The sequence below is a fragment of the Crocuta crocuta genome, unplaced genomic scaffold (assembly GCF_008692635.1).
Source record: "Crocuta crocuta isolate KB4526 unplaced genomic scaffold, BGI_CrCroc_1.0 scaffold102, whole genome shotgun sequence".
Lineage (NCBI taxonomy): Eukaryota > Metazoa > Chordata > Mammalia > Carnivora > Hyaenidae > Crocuta > Crocuta crocuta.
The window spans coordinates 236,286-250,558 of record NW_027530019.1 but is presented as its reverse complement, the minus strand read 5'-3'; the positions used below and the strand labels follow the sequence as shown (position 1 = coordinate 250,558).

General features: G+C 37.7%; 1 pseudogene; it reads left to right on the top strand.

Annotated features, from left to right (window-relative positions):
• Positions 1–219: 219 nt before the first annotated feature.
• LOC144231794 (elongation factor 1-alpha 1 pseudogene) lies at positions 220–1,652 on the top strand (annotated as a pseudogene).
• Positions 1,653–14,273: the final 12,621 nt, after the last annotated feature.

Below are 14,273 nucleotides of genomic sequence, written 5' to 3'. Positions count from 1 at the left end.
ATAAATAAAATCAGAAATGACAGGAGGGAAATTACAATTGACAACACATAAAAACAAAGGATCCTAAGAGATTACTACAATGTTATGCCAATAAATTGGAAAATATAGAAAAAATAAACTCCCAGAAACACACAATGTCCTAAGGCTTAATCAAGAAATAGAGAAGGTACTTTTTCACAACAGGTTTGCCACTAGAACACAGGTGTCATGAAAACTAAAATGGGAAAGGAAACGACTCACATCAACATCATATCATCATCACTGGACGTATACATTCAAGCAAGTCTACCACGACTGGTCACTTGATCCACAAATGTGGTGAGATTAACAAAAGAACTATCAAAATATTTTAGAAGGAGGTTGCTGAGATAGTGAATGGCCCCTTGCAAATATGCCTGGGTCTTGGACAAACTGAAAGTTGTATGTGAATGTGGTATCACCACTGATATTTTCCTGTGGAAATTTGAGACAAGCAAGTATTATGTGATCACCATCAGTGTCCCAGGACACAGAAACTGTATCAAAAACATGATTACAGGCGCATTTGAGGATGATTGTGCTGTCCTGATTGCTGCTGCTGATGTTGGCGAATTTGAAGCAGGTATCTCTCTGAGAATGGACAGATTTGTGAGCATGTTCTTCTGGCTTACATACAGCTGTGAAACAACTGTTGGTGTTAACAAAATAGATTCCATTGAGCCACTCCACAGCCAGGAGAGAGAGGAGGAAATCAGTAAGGAAGTCAACACCTACATGAAGAAAATAGGCTGTAACTCTGGCCTAGAATTTGTGCCAATTTCTGGTTGGAAAGGTGACAAAATGCTGGGGCCAAGTGCTAACATACCTTGGTTCAAAGGATGGAAAGTTACCCTTAAAGGTGGCAGTTCCAGAAGAACCACATTGCTTGAAAATCTGGATTGCATTCTGCCACCAACACATTGAATTGACAAGCCCTTGTGTCTGTTCCTTTGGGACAGATATATTGGTGGTATTGGTACTGTCCCTGTTGCTGAGTGGTGATGCATTCTTAGCATTGTGGTCACCTTTGCTCCCGTCAGTGTTACAACTGAAGTCAAGTCTATTGTAGGACTTTGAGTCCAGGGGACAAGTAGGTTTATATGTCAAGAATGTATCTGTCAAAGGTGTTCATTGTGACAATGTGACTGGTGACAGCAAAAATGACCCACCAATGGAAGCAGCTGACTTCATGGCTCAGATGATTATCCTGAGCCATCCAGGCCAAAGTGGTGGTGGGTATGTACCTGTACTGGATTGTCACACAGCTCACACTGCCTGCAAATTTGCTAAGCTGAAGGAGAAGATTGTTGTTCTGGGAAAAGGCTGAAAGATGGCCCTAAGTTCTTGAAATCTAGTGATGCTGCCATCAGTGCTGTGGTTCCTGGGAAGCCTATGTATGTTGAGAGCTTCTCTGACTAACCTCCTCTGACTTGTCTGCTATTCATGACATGAAGCAGACTGCTGCTGTGGGTGTCATCAAAGCAGTGGACGAGAAGGTAGCTGGAGCTGGCAAGGTCACCAAGACTGCCCAGAAAGCTCAGAAGGCCACCCCAGTCTTAATCAGTGATGAAAGAATGGTCTCTCAACTGTTTGTGTTTAATTGTCATTTAAGTTCAATAATAAAAGACGGGTGAATGGTAACAATGCATTGTAAAACCTTCAGAAGGAAAGGAGCATGTTTTGTGGACCATTTCTGTGTGTGTGTGTGTGTGTGTGTGTGTGTGTGTGTGTGTGTGTGGCAGTTTTAAGTTATTACTTTTAAAATCAATACTTTTTCACTGAAACAACTTGACCAAAAGTCTGTCACAGAATTTGGAGACCCATTAAAATAAAGCTTAATGAGATAAAAAAGTAAATAGAAAATGTGAATAGACCAACTTCAAGTAAAGAAATTGAAGAAATCATTTTAAAACTGCCCGAAAAACAAAGACGATCCAAGACCAGACAGCTTCGCAGGTGAATTCTACCAAACATTTAAAGAGTTAGTACTTACTCTTTTCAAATTAGTACAAAAAATTAGAGAGGAAGGAATGATTGTAAACTCTTTTTATAAGGTCAGCATACCCTAATAACAAAGCCTCTCAGACATCACAAAAGACAACTACAAGTCAACATCCCTGATGAACATGATGCAAAATTTCCAACACAACATAAGCAAACTGAAGTCAACAATATATTAAAAAGATTATATACTATGATCAAGTGTATTCCACAGGTGTAAGGATGGTTCGATATCTCCATGTCAAACAACATGATACATATTAACAAAATAAAGAATAAAAATCCTAAGATCTCTTCAATAGATACAGAAAAATCATTTGATAAAATTCAACACTCATTTATGATAAAAATTCTCAACAAAGTGGTTTACAGGAAATGTACCTCAGCATAATAGAGGCTATTTATGTCACACACACAGCTCACATTGCACTCAATAGTGAAAAGCTGAAAACTTTTGCTCTAAGATCAGGAACAAGATAAGGATGCCCACTTCTGCCACTTTTATTCAACATAGTATTCTAACTCCTAGCCACAACAATTAGACAAAAAGAAAAACCACCCAAATTGGAAAGCAAAATTTAAAACTATCGCTATTTGCAGGTGACATAATAGTATATATAAAAAACTCTCAAGATGTCACCAGAAAAATCCCAGTAGAACTAATAAATTCCATGAAATGTAGAATACAGAATTAACATACAGGAATTAGTTGCATTTTTATATGCTAATAATGAACTATCAGAAATAAATTAAGAAAACAATGCCACTTATAATTGCGCCAAAAAGAGTAAAATACCTAGGAATAAATTTAACCAAGGAGGTAAAATATTTGTACGCTGAAAACTGTAAGTCACTGATGGAATAAATTGAAAACGGCAAAAAAAATTTAAAGATACATCATACTCACAAGAATTGAATTTCTTAAAATAGCCATACTTCTTTTTTTTTAATTTTTTTAAAATGTTTTATTTATTTCTAGGAGAGATAGAGAGACAGCGTGAGCAGGGGAGGGTCAGAGAGAGAGGGAGTCACAGACTCTGAAAGAGGCTCCAGGCTCTGAGCTGGCAGTCAGCACAGAGCCCGACGCCGGGCTCGAACCCACGAACCGCGAGATCATGACCTAAGCGAAAGTTGGACGCTTAACCGACTAAGCCACCCAGGCGCGCCAAAATAGCCATACTTCTTAAAGCAATATACAGATCTCATGTAATTCCCAACAAAATACCGATGGCATTTTCATAGAACTAGAACAAGGAATCCTAAAATTTGTATTGAAAAGATACTAAATAGCCAAAGCAACTTTAAGGAAGAACAAAGCTGGAAGTATCATGCTCCAATTTCAAACTATACTACAAAGCTAAAGTAATTAAAACTGTATTGTATTGGCACAAAAACAGGCATGTAGACCAAAGGAATAGAATAATAGAATAGAGGGCCCAGATATAAAACCACACATATATGGCCAATTAAGCTATGACAAACGAGGCAAGAACATACAAATGGGAAAAGACAGTTCATCAATAATAAGAACTGGGAAAACTACAAAAATAAATTCAAAATGGTTTAATGATTTAAATATAAGACCTGAAATCATAACACTTCTCAAAGAAAATATAGGGCATAAGCTCTTTGACATCAGTCTGAGCACTATATTTTGGGGCCAGTTTCCAGAAGTAAATAGCTTCTACACAGCAAAATAAATAACAACAAAACAAAAGGCAACCTGAGGGGGAGAAGATATTTGCAAATCATATAACCAATGAGAGGTAAAATCCAAAATATATGAAAAACTTTCCCATCTTCATATCAATAAAATAATTATCTCCATTAAAAAAAGGGTAGAAGATGTGAATAAACTTTCCCTCCCCCAAATAATATATACAGCTATACATTAAAAGATGCTGAACATCACTGGTCATCAGAGAAATGCAGAATCACAATGAGACATCACCTCACACCTGTCAGATTGGCTATCATCAAAATGACACACAATAAAATGTATTGGTGAGGAGGTGAGGAAAATAGAACCCTTGTACACTGTTGCTAAGAATGTAAACTAGCACAGCCACTTTGCAAATCAAGATAGAGTTTCCCCCCCCAAATAAAAAAAAAGAACTACCATACGATCTAGCAATTTTGCTTCTGAGTATATATCTACCGAAAATGAAAAGTGAAATTTTTAAACATGTATGCACCCTATATTCATTGCAGCATTATTTATAATAGCCAAGATATAAAAGTAACTTAAATGTCCGTCAATAGGTGAATAGGTGAAGGTGTGGTATACACATACAATGAAATATTACCCAGCCATAGAAAAAATAAAAATTTGCCATTTGCAGCAACATGGATGGACCTAGAGGATATTATGCTAAGTGAAATAAGTCAGAGATTGTATCAATTCACTTATATGTGGAGCCTAAAAAAACAAATGAGCAATCAAGACAAAATAGAAAAGACTATTTTTTACAAAATGAAAGAAATTGGGAGGTAGGAGAAATAGGTGAAATAATTTAAGAGGTGCAAACTTCCAGATATAAAATAATAAGTCATGGGAGTGCAATTTATACAGCATAGAAAATATTGTCAATAGTATTGTAATAATTATGATGACAGATGGTAACTAGACTTATTAGTATTATTTCACAATGTATAAAAATATCAAATCATTAGGATGTATAGCAGAAACCAAGGGAATATTGTTTGTCAATTATACATCAATAAAAAGTAAAATAATAAAGTTATTTTTGAGAGTGCGAAGGAGGCTTGAGAAGAAAAAATTTTGAGGACTGCTGGGCTAAAATAAAAAGCTGATCCACAAATAAATTCCCATGTTTCAAGTATGTTCTTTATTCATTCTTTCTTAATTAACTCTTCATTCATTCTTCTATTCTAAACTTAATAATTATTTCTTGAGCCCAATTTTGTGCAAAACAGTTCCAGATATCAGATACACAGTGATGAACAAAACAACTGTCATTATTCCTAGTGAGCACTGAAAATAATCAGTACATAATACATGTTTATTACAAACTTTTTAAAGATAAAGAACAGGATGCTATGAGGTAGAATAATGGAGTGAGGGAAGTATAGATTACAAAGTCTGTACAGAAGGATACAGAGAAATTACCATAAAGTAAATGAGAGTAAAGAGACCTGACAGAAGTAACACCATGTTCTTAAGGTATTAAAGAGCTTGATGTACTCCAGGAACTTAAATATGAACAGGTAGGTAGAGTCTAACGACGCAAGGAGAGGCTGGCAAGGAAGACACTGGAAACTGAGGCAGGGGCATATCTTATAGGCCATTATGTCATGACAAAAACTTTAGATTTTATTCCATGTGCTATTAAGAAATCTTGAAATTTGGTAGTTTTGTTGTTACTGAGGACAGTAATTCTGAAACTATTTTGTATGTACTTTAGAATATAGTAAATATGTAGATGTTGAGAATCAATGTTTTTAATATGAAAAGAAAAACACTTTGGAAAGAGAGAAAATGAGAAATCACACACCCTTCCTCTCTCTGTTCATGGAAAGTACCCAGAAGTGAAGGCAGTTCAGTGTGCTGAGCACATGCAGCTCCTGATTTCTAAATATTATTCATCACTAAAAGGAGAGTAGGCTCCTTGGAAAAATGTTTTTCTCATAGGCTAAAAGATTACTGACAAAAAAAGAAAGGATATTTGTAGACTCTTCAGTTATTATTTGCCAGATTTTTATTAATTACAAAGGTGGAAAGCTGCATTTAAAATGAAGACATCACATGAAGCTTTATATGTCCCAATATTGGGACAAAATTGACATTATAAACTTTCTGATGTGATACAATGGGAAATATGCAGTATCTGCTACAGACATTTTATTTATTTTTTAAATACAGTTTATTGTCAAGTTGGTTTCCATATAATACCTAGTGCTCATCCCAACAAGTACCCTCCTCCATGCCCATCACCCATTTTCTCCTCTCCCCCAGCCTTCCCCCAACCCTGAGTTTGTTCTCAGTATTTAAGAATCTCTTATTGTTTGCCTCCCTCCCTCTCCTTAACAATGTTTCCTCTCCCTCTCCCCCACGGTCTTCTGTTAAGTTTCTCCTGATCTACATATGAGTGAAAACATATGGTATCTGTCTGTCTCTTCCTGACTTATTCCACTTAGCCTAACAACCTCGAGTTCCATCCATATTGCTACAAATTGGCCCAGACATTTTAACCATAACTTAATCCAGAGGAAAAATTAGACAAATCCATTTTGAGGAGTGTTTCACAGGACAATTGGTCTGAACTCTTCAAAAATATCCATGTGTTGGAAGACAAAAAAAGAAAAAGAAAACAGAGGGTGAGCTATATTTTAAAGGGATTGGGGCATAGAAAAACTGTGTGTGATTTCTGTTTGATATAAAGGATATTTGGGAACAATTGGAGTTATTTAAATTTAGAATGTATATTAGAAAATATTGTCAGTGGCAAATGTCTTTTCTGCAATTATTTTTGGAATAAATAGAGGAATGTCCTTGTTCTTTTTTTTTTTAATGTTTTATTTATTTCTGAGAGAGAGAGACAGCATGAGCAGGGGAGGGTCAGAGAGAGAGGGAGACACAGAATCTGAAATAGGCTCCAGGCTCGGAGCTTGCTGTCAGCACAGAGCCCGACGTGGGGCTCAAACTCATGAACTGTGAGATCATGACCTGAGCCGAAGTCAGACGCATAATCGACTAAGCCACCCAGGTGTCCCCAAGAATGTCCTTGTTCTTAAGAAAAACCTCATATACTGTTGGGCATTGTTTCCTGATATTTGTGACTGACTTTCTAATAGGGCAACCTACTGACGTGTGTGTTTGTATGTGTGTGTGTGTGTGTGTGTGTGTGTGTGTGTGTGTAGAGGGAAAAAGAAAAAAAATCAAATACCAGAAAATTAAAATGTTAGCCATTAGTGAGTGTAATTCAGGGGTATACATATCCTTATCATACTACCTTTGCCACTTTTCTGTGGGTTCAAAGTTATACTAAAACTTTAAAAATTTTAAAAGACATTTATTTGATGTAAACATGTCTTCAAATCTGTCTGCTGGATTTTGTTTTTCTATAATTCTCTAATGCCCTTATACCATTTGACTGCCATATGACTCATAAACCCAGACATAGAAGAAGCTATTCACATAGACACAAAAGCTGAACAATTTTTCCATTCAACAAGAAAAAAATAAAACCCGCCATCACTAAACTTACAGTGATTTTCTTTTAAATTGCTATTCTCTTAATGTAATGTAACCAATCACTGCCTTGTGTCAGAATCTACTAGTGGGGGAAGAGAAACATCAAAGAATTTATGCCCAATTACACTATGGAAATTTTTTATACTCTAAGAACAACAATATATCAAGCATTAGTAAGATATGGGAGGTATTTTTTCATAATTTGCAAGACAGGAAATTACATTATCTCCTTCTATTACATGATTAAATATCACAGGAAACATACATTCAGGTTTATGGTTCTAATAGACAAATATGGAAAGTATATAAACAATCCTGTGATCCCTCATCATTACAATTAACCCAATCTGAAAAGGAACAAAACAATGACACATGTAGAAAGGGATGGTGGCCCCAACAGGCACAAGATTAATGTTACAGTGTTAGCTCTGCTTCTCAATAGCTCTTTATTTTTTTTTTGTAAATCACTTCCCTTCTGAGTTTTAGTTTTATTCCTAACATGAGAAAACTGAATTAAGATTGTGAGAGCTGTAGAATCAAGAGCTCCTTATTCTTCAAGGACTAAGGGAATAAGAAGAAATTTAAAATAATCACATAATAGGAAATAAAACTCAGTCTGATATAAACATTGTTCACTAAAACTCAAAAGGATACAGAGGGGAGGAAGCCAGGATATATGTAAAACTGATTGACCTGAAGAGTTAGTCACCTCTTTCAAGACTATGGTACTGCACTCTGAAGAAGGTCACTTGGCCAGAAGGCCAGCCTATGAAGGTTCTGGATGGAGGATGGCCCTACAACAGGGGTTGCAGATTTGGACAGCAAGGCAGCCACTGACTACCTGTTGTCTGCTGTGACTTTTCTAGCCAGAGTTATAACAATCCTTATATATTTGGTGTGATTAGATTTCCTTATTATGAATTCTAGAAATAATCTTTTGCAACCAGGTAGCAACAAAAATTTAAAGTTGCCACTAAGGAAAGACAAGTAAACCATGAGGACATCAAGTTAGAAATGCCCACTGTGAAACTGGAGTCTTAAATAGTTGTTTTGCTAAAACTTTGGAGGACATGGATGCCCCCACTGAGGTATGAGTTTAGTCAAACACAGTAAAACCATGAGTGGGTAGAATACTTGAGAAATAGACTATCTGACTAACTCCAAATTAATTTGGCAAATTGTCAGTGTGTCACCTTTGCACTATTCAAAGTGTCTTTTTTAAAAGTACAGTGGCAAGTTCTCTTTCCTAAATAGGAAAGATGTCTGAACATTACCGAACCTTTCTTGGCTCATTGTAGGCCCTTTGGTACCTCCAAATCATTATCGTAACATTGTCACTGTATAAGATTAAGGATGTGGGATGTACTCACAATGGATTGAAATAAGGCAGGAGTCATGCATCCCTGGAAGATGCATTTTTGGAGGGAGATAAATCTTGAAGATGAACCATTTCTTGCTCTTGGCCTCTTCCTCATGAAATCTGTGCGGCCAAAAAAAAAAGTTAATTGAGAATTTGATTAGTTTAGTTTCATGGGTTTCTTTAATCGCATTCTTCTCTTACTGGATTTTCCCTTAAATCAAAGTGAATCAAATTAAGATCTACATCCCCTATAGTAAAAATTCACTCTTTCAACAAGAAATTAGGGCAACATTTCTTCAAGGAAGTTCCTGAAGCCTGTAATTGACAGATCACTTTTCAAAGTACAAGAATTTGGAAACAAATTCTACTCACAATTTAACTCCCTTGAGTTGGCAGACATAGTGTTTTAAATTCTCATTCTACATGTGGAGCATACCTAGAAGTTTAGGACCACCAAAGTGTATTACTTACACTTGGAAATTGTATCCACCAACAGAATTTTTGATTCACAATGACAGGTTCTCCTTAAGATGCTTATGTTTTGGGGCTCTATTCCTAGCATTCCTCCAGTGGAGTATTTGTACACAGAGCACGGTCAACAAACTTTGAATGACATTGACATCAAGTCTAGTAATGAAAAAAATCTTTAAACATATACACATTAACAGGTTGAGGATCAATTGTTTCTGAATTAGTATCTGACTTTGAGTCTTTTACTGAAAGATGCCTGCTTACATTCTTTGTTTAAAAACGTAAACAGCATATGAATGGGTGACTGCAAAATGCAGACCACATATCCATGAGATGGTTCATTGAAGCATTATCCATTGGGATTCTGGACCAGCATTCCCAAAACAGGAAAGTCATTCAAAATTCTTAAGATTGTTCCTTAGTGCTATTAACAAAAGCAGTTTAAGCCTTTAACTTTCTTAAAAAAAAAAAAAAAAAAAAAAAAAACTCCATGTGCTCCTAACAGTCCTGTTGGTAGGTATATGGTAGAAATGGAGGCATGCATAAACCAAATTACATATAATCTCACACAACAAGGATTATCTAGCTACTGCCACTGCCAAATGATATGGCAAAAACCAATAATAAGCCCTGATACAGCACTATCCTATGGAGACCAACTGGCCACTTAGTGGTCAGCTAGCTACAAAGGAGCCTTTGTGTCCCAAAAGGTACTTTAATTAATTTTGACAAGAATTATTACACATTCCAGATAAAGCTTCATAAGCATCGCTACCAAAGGGCTTACAGAACAATTGATCCACTCACGGGGCACTTCACACATCCTCACCTCAGACAAAGAAACTTTCCTTACATAGAAGGAAATAAGACACTGTGCACATGGCACTCATCCTTCCTTTTCACTACCCGAAAGCTGTTGGCCTAATAGTGTGTTGGAAAAGCTTCTTGAAGGTGCTGCTGCAGCCTCATATTAGAGACAATATCCTGCCAACATGGGCCACCATCCTAAAGTACGCTAAATCAATGACCATTATAAGGTGCATTATACCCCAGAGGATGAATAGATGTGTTTCAAAAGAAAGGCACAGAAACAATCCCCTTTACTATCACCACCAATGACCCACTTGGGTAATGTGTGCCTTCCATTTCCAAAAATTTGGGCTCTGAAGATTTAGAGAGAGCCCTTCCACCAGCAGAAACCCTTCTACCAGCAAGTATAGCAAAAGTCCCACTAGACATTTGATATAGGGGTCATTTGGGTACCTGGTGTCCAGGGCTAGAAAAAAAAATTAAAAGAAATTTAAAAAGGAAAAAAAAAACCCAAAAGGATTATCATCCTGACAAGTTAATTGGCCTAGTCATCAGGAGGAGGTAGAACTGTTATACACTGGAGGAGAGAGGAATTTCTTTGGCACCCAGGTGATGGGTCTTTTGGCTTTTTTTAATGTTTTCTTTATTTCTGAGAGAGAGAGAGAGACAGCATGAGCAGGGTAGGGTCAGAGAGAGGGAGTCACAGAATCCGAAGATAGGCTCCAGGCTCTGAGCTAGCTGGTAGCACAGAGTGCGACGTGGGGCTCGAACCCATGAACTGGGAGATCATGACCTGAGCCAAAGTCAGATGCTTAACCCACTGAGCCACCCATGCGCCCCAGCAGGTGACTGGTCTTATGACTCCCCTCCACACACACAGTTTTGATTAAAAAATCCCTAATCATCACAGCCACAGTCTAAGCAAAATATATAAACAGGGACTGGACTCCCTCAAGAATAAAGGTCTGGGTGACCCAAAAGAAAGCCTCCCCAACCAGCAGAGAACTAACCAAGGGTAATGGATTGAGAATGACTCATAAAGGGATTTAGCCTCACGCCTGCCTGTAACAGTAGTAGGGGTTGCCGTTTCCCCTACTTACCTTTCTGTTAAAGGTTTTGCCCCAGAACAAGGCCCACCAGAGTCCTGAAGGAGATGCTCCCCAGGCTTATAGGACAAACAGATCTGAAGGCAAGAGATGGACTTTTCAAGTCTCCTTTCCCCCATTTCCCCCCTTCAGGACTAAAGAACTTATTTTCCCAGCTGAGTAGGGCCTCAGTGAAGATGAATCCTCTTTCCCCCATTACCCCCTATTCAAGGCCTGACTGACTTGGGGACACAAAGTCTAGTCCCACTCCCTACAAAGGAGTCCTTGCCCCAACAAACTTCCGCACACTCACTTCCATCTGAGTCTGTTGAGTGAAGTCTGCAACAATAACCTTTCCCTACGGAAACTCTTATGTGCCCCTGCCAGACTGAAATAAGAAAAAGTTAATCTCACTATTTTACTTAAGCCATATGTACTTTTCTGTGTCCTTGCAGTATTTTTTTTTTATCTTCTTTAGGTCTTTCAAAAAGCAAGGCAATTTTTCCCCTCAAATGTATTTCTATTCTAACAAAAGCTGCATTATCCAAGATTATTTTTAAAATTATCCTTGATTCCACCAAGAGAGGAACATATTTGAGATAGCTGAAGAAAGACGACAAATGGGACAAAGAATCTGATTATGTCATAGAATATTTCAGTCTTTGTGGCAAAGAAATTCCTGACACGGTTATTGTACATAATTGGCACGTAACCTTTACTTGATGCAATATATCAGAAACCAAGTGATGTTTATAGTAGTAGCAGATTGTAATACCATTTGCAAGGTCTTCTTTTTCCTCTCTGCCTTTGCTCATCTCTCCATCTCTGAAATCCCAGAATCTGTGCTTTTCTACTAGTCATTGTTTATCTCTGAAACCTGTTTATCACCCCAGACCTGCCAGACTCCTTTTATTAGTTATCTGCTGACAGGAAGGGCCAATGCCTAGACCTACACTAGCCTGCAGTGTCCAGTGTCTGCCTTAATTAGATACTTCTCCTGGCCAACTATATTTCTTAATCGGAATACAGAGGAATCACAGCTCACTCTTGGGTTATATTCTAACATCAATCTATAAGGCAAAAGTATATCATCAATACTACCCTTGAAAACCCAGTAAGAATAGTGAAAAAGAAAACAAAAACAAATACATATTTCAATAAATCCATCACTGTTGTTTTCAATTCCAACATATGAACCATTCACTCTGAAGTGTTTGCTTTCATCCCTTTAATATAATACTGTTTAAATAGTAGAAAAATACTAACACTTTAACAGGTATGAAGACTTGAGACCTGTTAAAGAAAAGGCCATTCCTGCTCATGGAGAGACACCACTTTTGTGGATAAGATACTTCATTGGTACCAACATAGGAAAACAATGGCCATAAGAGACTAAAAATATTGGATCCCCACAAGCAAAGTAAAATACCCCAGTCCTACTATTGAGGTTTGGCTTTTCAAAAGCTCCATTATTGGAAAAACTGTCTTGTCTTGTGGGGAAAAGTTCACCACCATCCCTTTGGAAACTTAACATGCCTGGGATAAAGGTTTTATACCTCAACTGCCCCGAAGACCCAATGGTGGGGGACCCCAGATCACCTTGAACCATATCCCCAGCCCTTGTCTCACTTCTCTCATCTCCAAGAGGCCTGAGACAATGTCAACACAGCCATCAAATGTCAAATCCCAGGCAGACTGTACTAGAGACGTGGAAGGACAGCCTAGATTTTACTTCCCTTGGTCTGGTCAGGGTCATATGTGCTGAAAACTATTTATCCATCTTTCTTCCTGCTCCCATTTGCCAGAGAAAAACATTTGGGAATTCAGGTGTATGGGCACAGGGAGACTCAAAAAAAAAAAAAAAAATGCAGTGTGCCTTATTAATAATTAAAAAGATAATAAATGGCCTCCAGAGCATATAATCCAATATTATGTTCCTTGCCACCTGGGCAGAGGATGGGTTTTGGGGCTGCTGCACTCCCATTTACGTGCTAACCCACATAATTAGACTGCAAGCAGTTGTAAACATTGTAACCAAGGAAACTGCCAGAGCTCTTAACTTACTGCCCAAGCAACAAACCAAAATGTAGAATGCCATCTATCAACGCTGCTTGGCCTTAGATTGCATGCTTGCTTCCGAGAGAGGTGTTTGTGGAAATTTTAACCTGAACAACTGCTGCCTACAGATAGATGATGAGGAAAAAGTCATAGAGGAGATCACAGATCGAATGAGAAAGGTTACTCATGTCCCAGGCCAGACCTGGAACAGCTAGAACCCCAGAGAGTAATTTGGAGGACGGTTTTCAACTTTGGGGGATTCAAAACCCTCATCGGAATTATCCTCCTAATTTTAGAAGGATACTTACTCTTACGCTGCTTAGTTCCCCTGGTTGTATGGTCTTCCTCCAATCTCATTGAGGCCATAATTTAAAAAGAAAAAAAAGAGAGAGAGAGATGTCCACTCATGTAACGATGTTATAAAAATATCAATCTCTAAACCAAAATGATGCTCTTTGACCCTAAATAGAGGGGTCCGAGCATTAAAGGGGAGTAGGGTCCTCTCCCTAAGGGGAAAAAAAAAACATCTCAAGGCAACCTTGCTATTTGTGTATGTGACGACACCCCTCACGACCTTGTAACATGAGACCACGTTAATCAGACTGCATGTTTGTGTATTACCACATATGGGAGACAAAGAAGTAAAAAATATATTTAAAAACGTGTGCCACGTGGTGATCAGGGCTCGGTTCTTTAGGTACAAACCCTACAAGCGATGCTGGCTGGAATAAAGGTACTTCCTGGAAAGAAAAGCCTCAGTGTCACAACTCTCCGTGCGAGAATCTTGCTACAGTTGGATATTTGTAAAATTATCTCCTGGGGTCAGATATATTCATGCCATCTAAATTTACCCAGTTGTGTGAGTGTCTTTAAGTTATAATGGTTCAATATGTTACCAAATGAGAGATATCTGGGTGGCTCATTTGGTTGAGTGTTGGATTCTTGATTTCAGCTCAGGTCAAGATCTTAGGGTTGTGGGATCAAGCCCCACATCCTTCTCCATGCTGAGCATGGAGTCTGCTTGGGATTCTCTCTCTTCCTCTGCCCCTCTCCCCAACTTGTGCTCATGCCCACCCCCTCTTAAAAAAAAAAGACAAAAAAACAAAAAAAATTTTTAAAAATTATGTTACACAATGAAAGGACAAGTTACACAGTAAACATGTAGGTATCTGAAAACATTATTGTGTTTTCCTCAATTTAATATTTGCTTCTAAGTTGCAAATAAATAGAAGTAGGTTTAAAAATCAAAGTATGT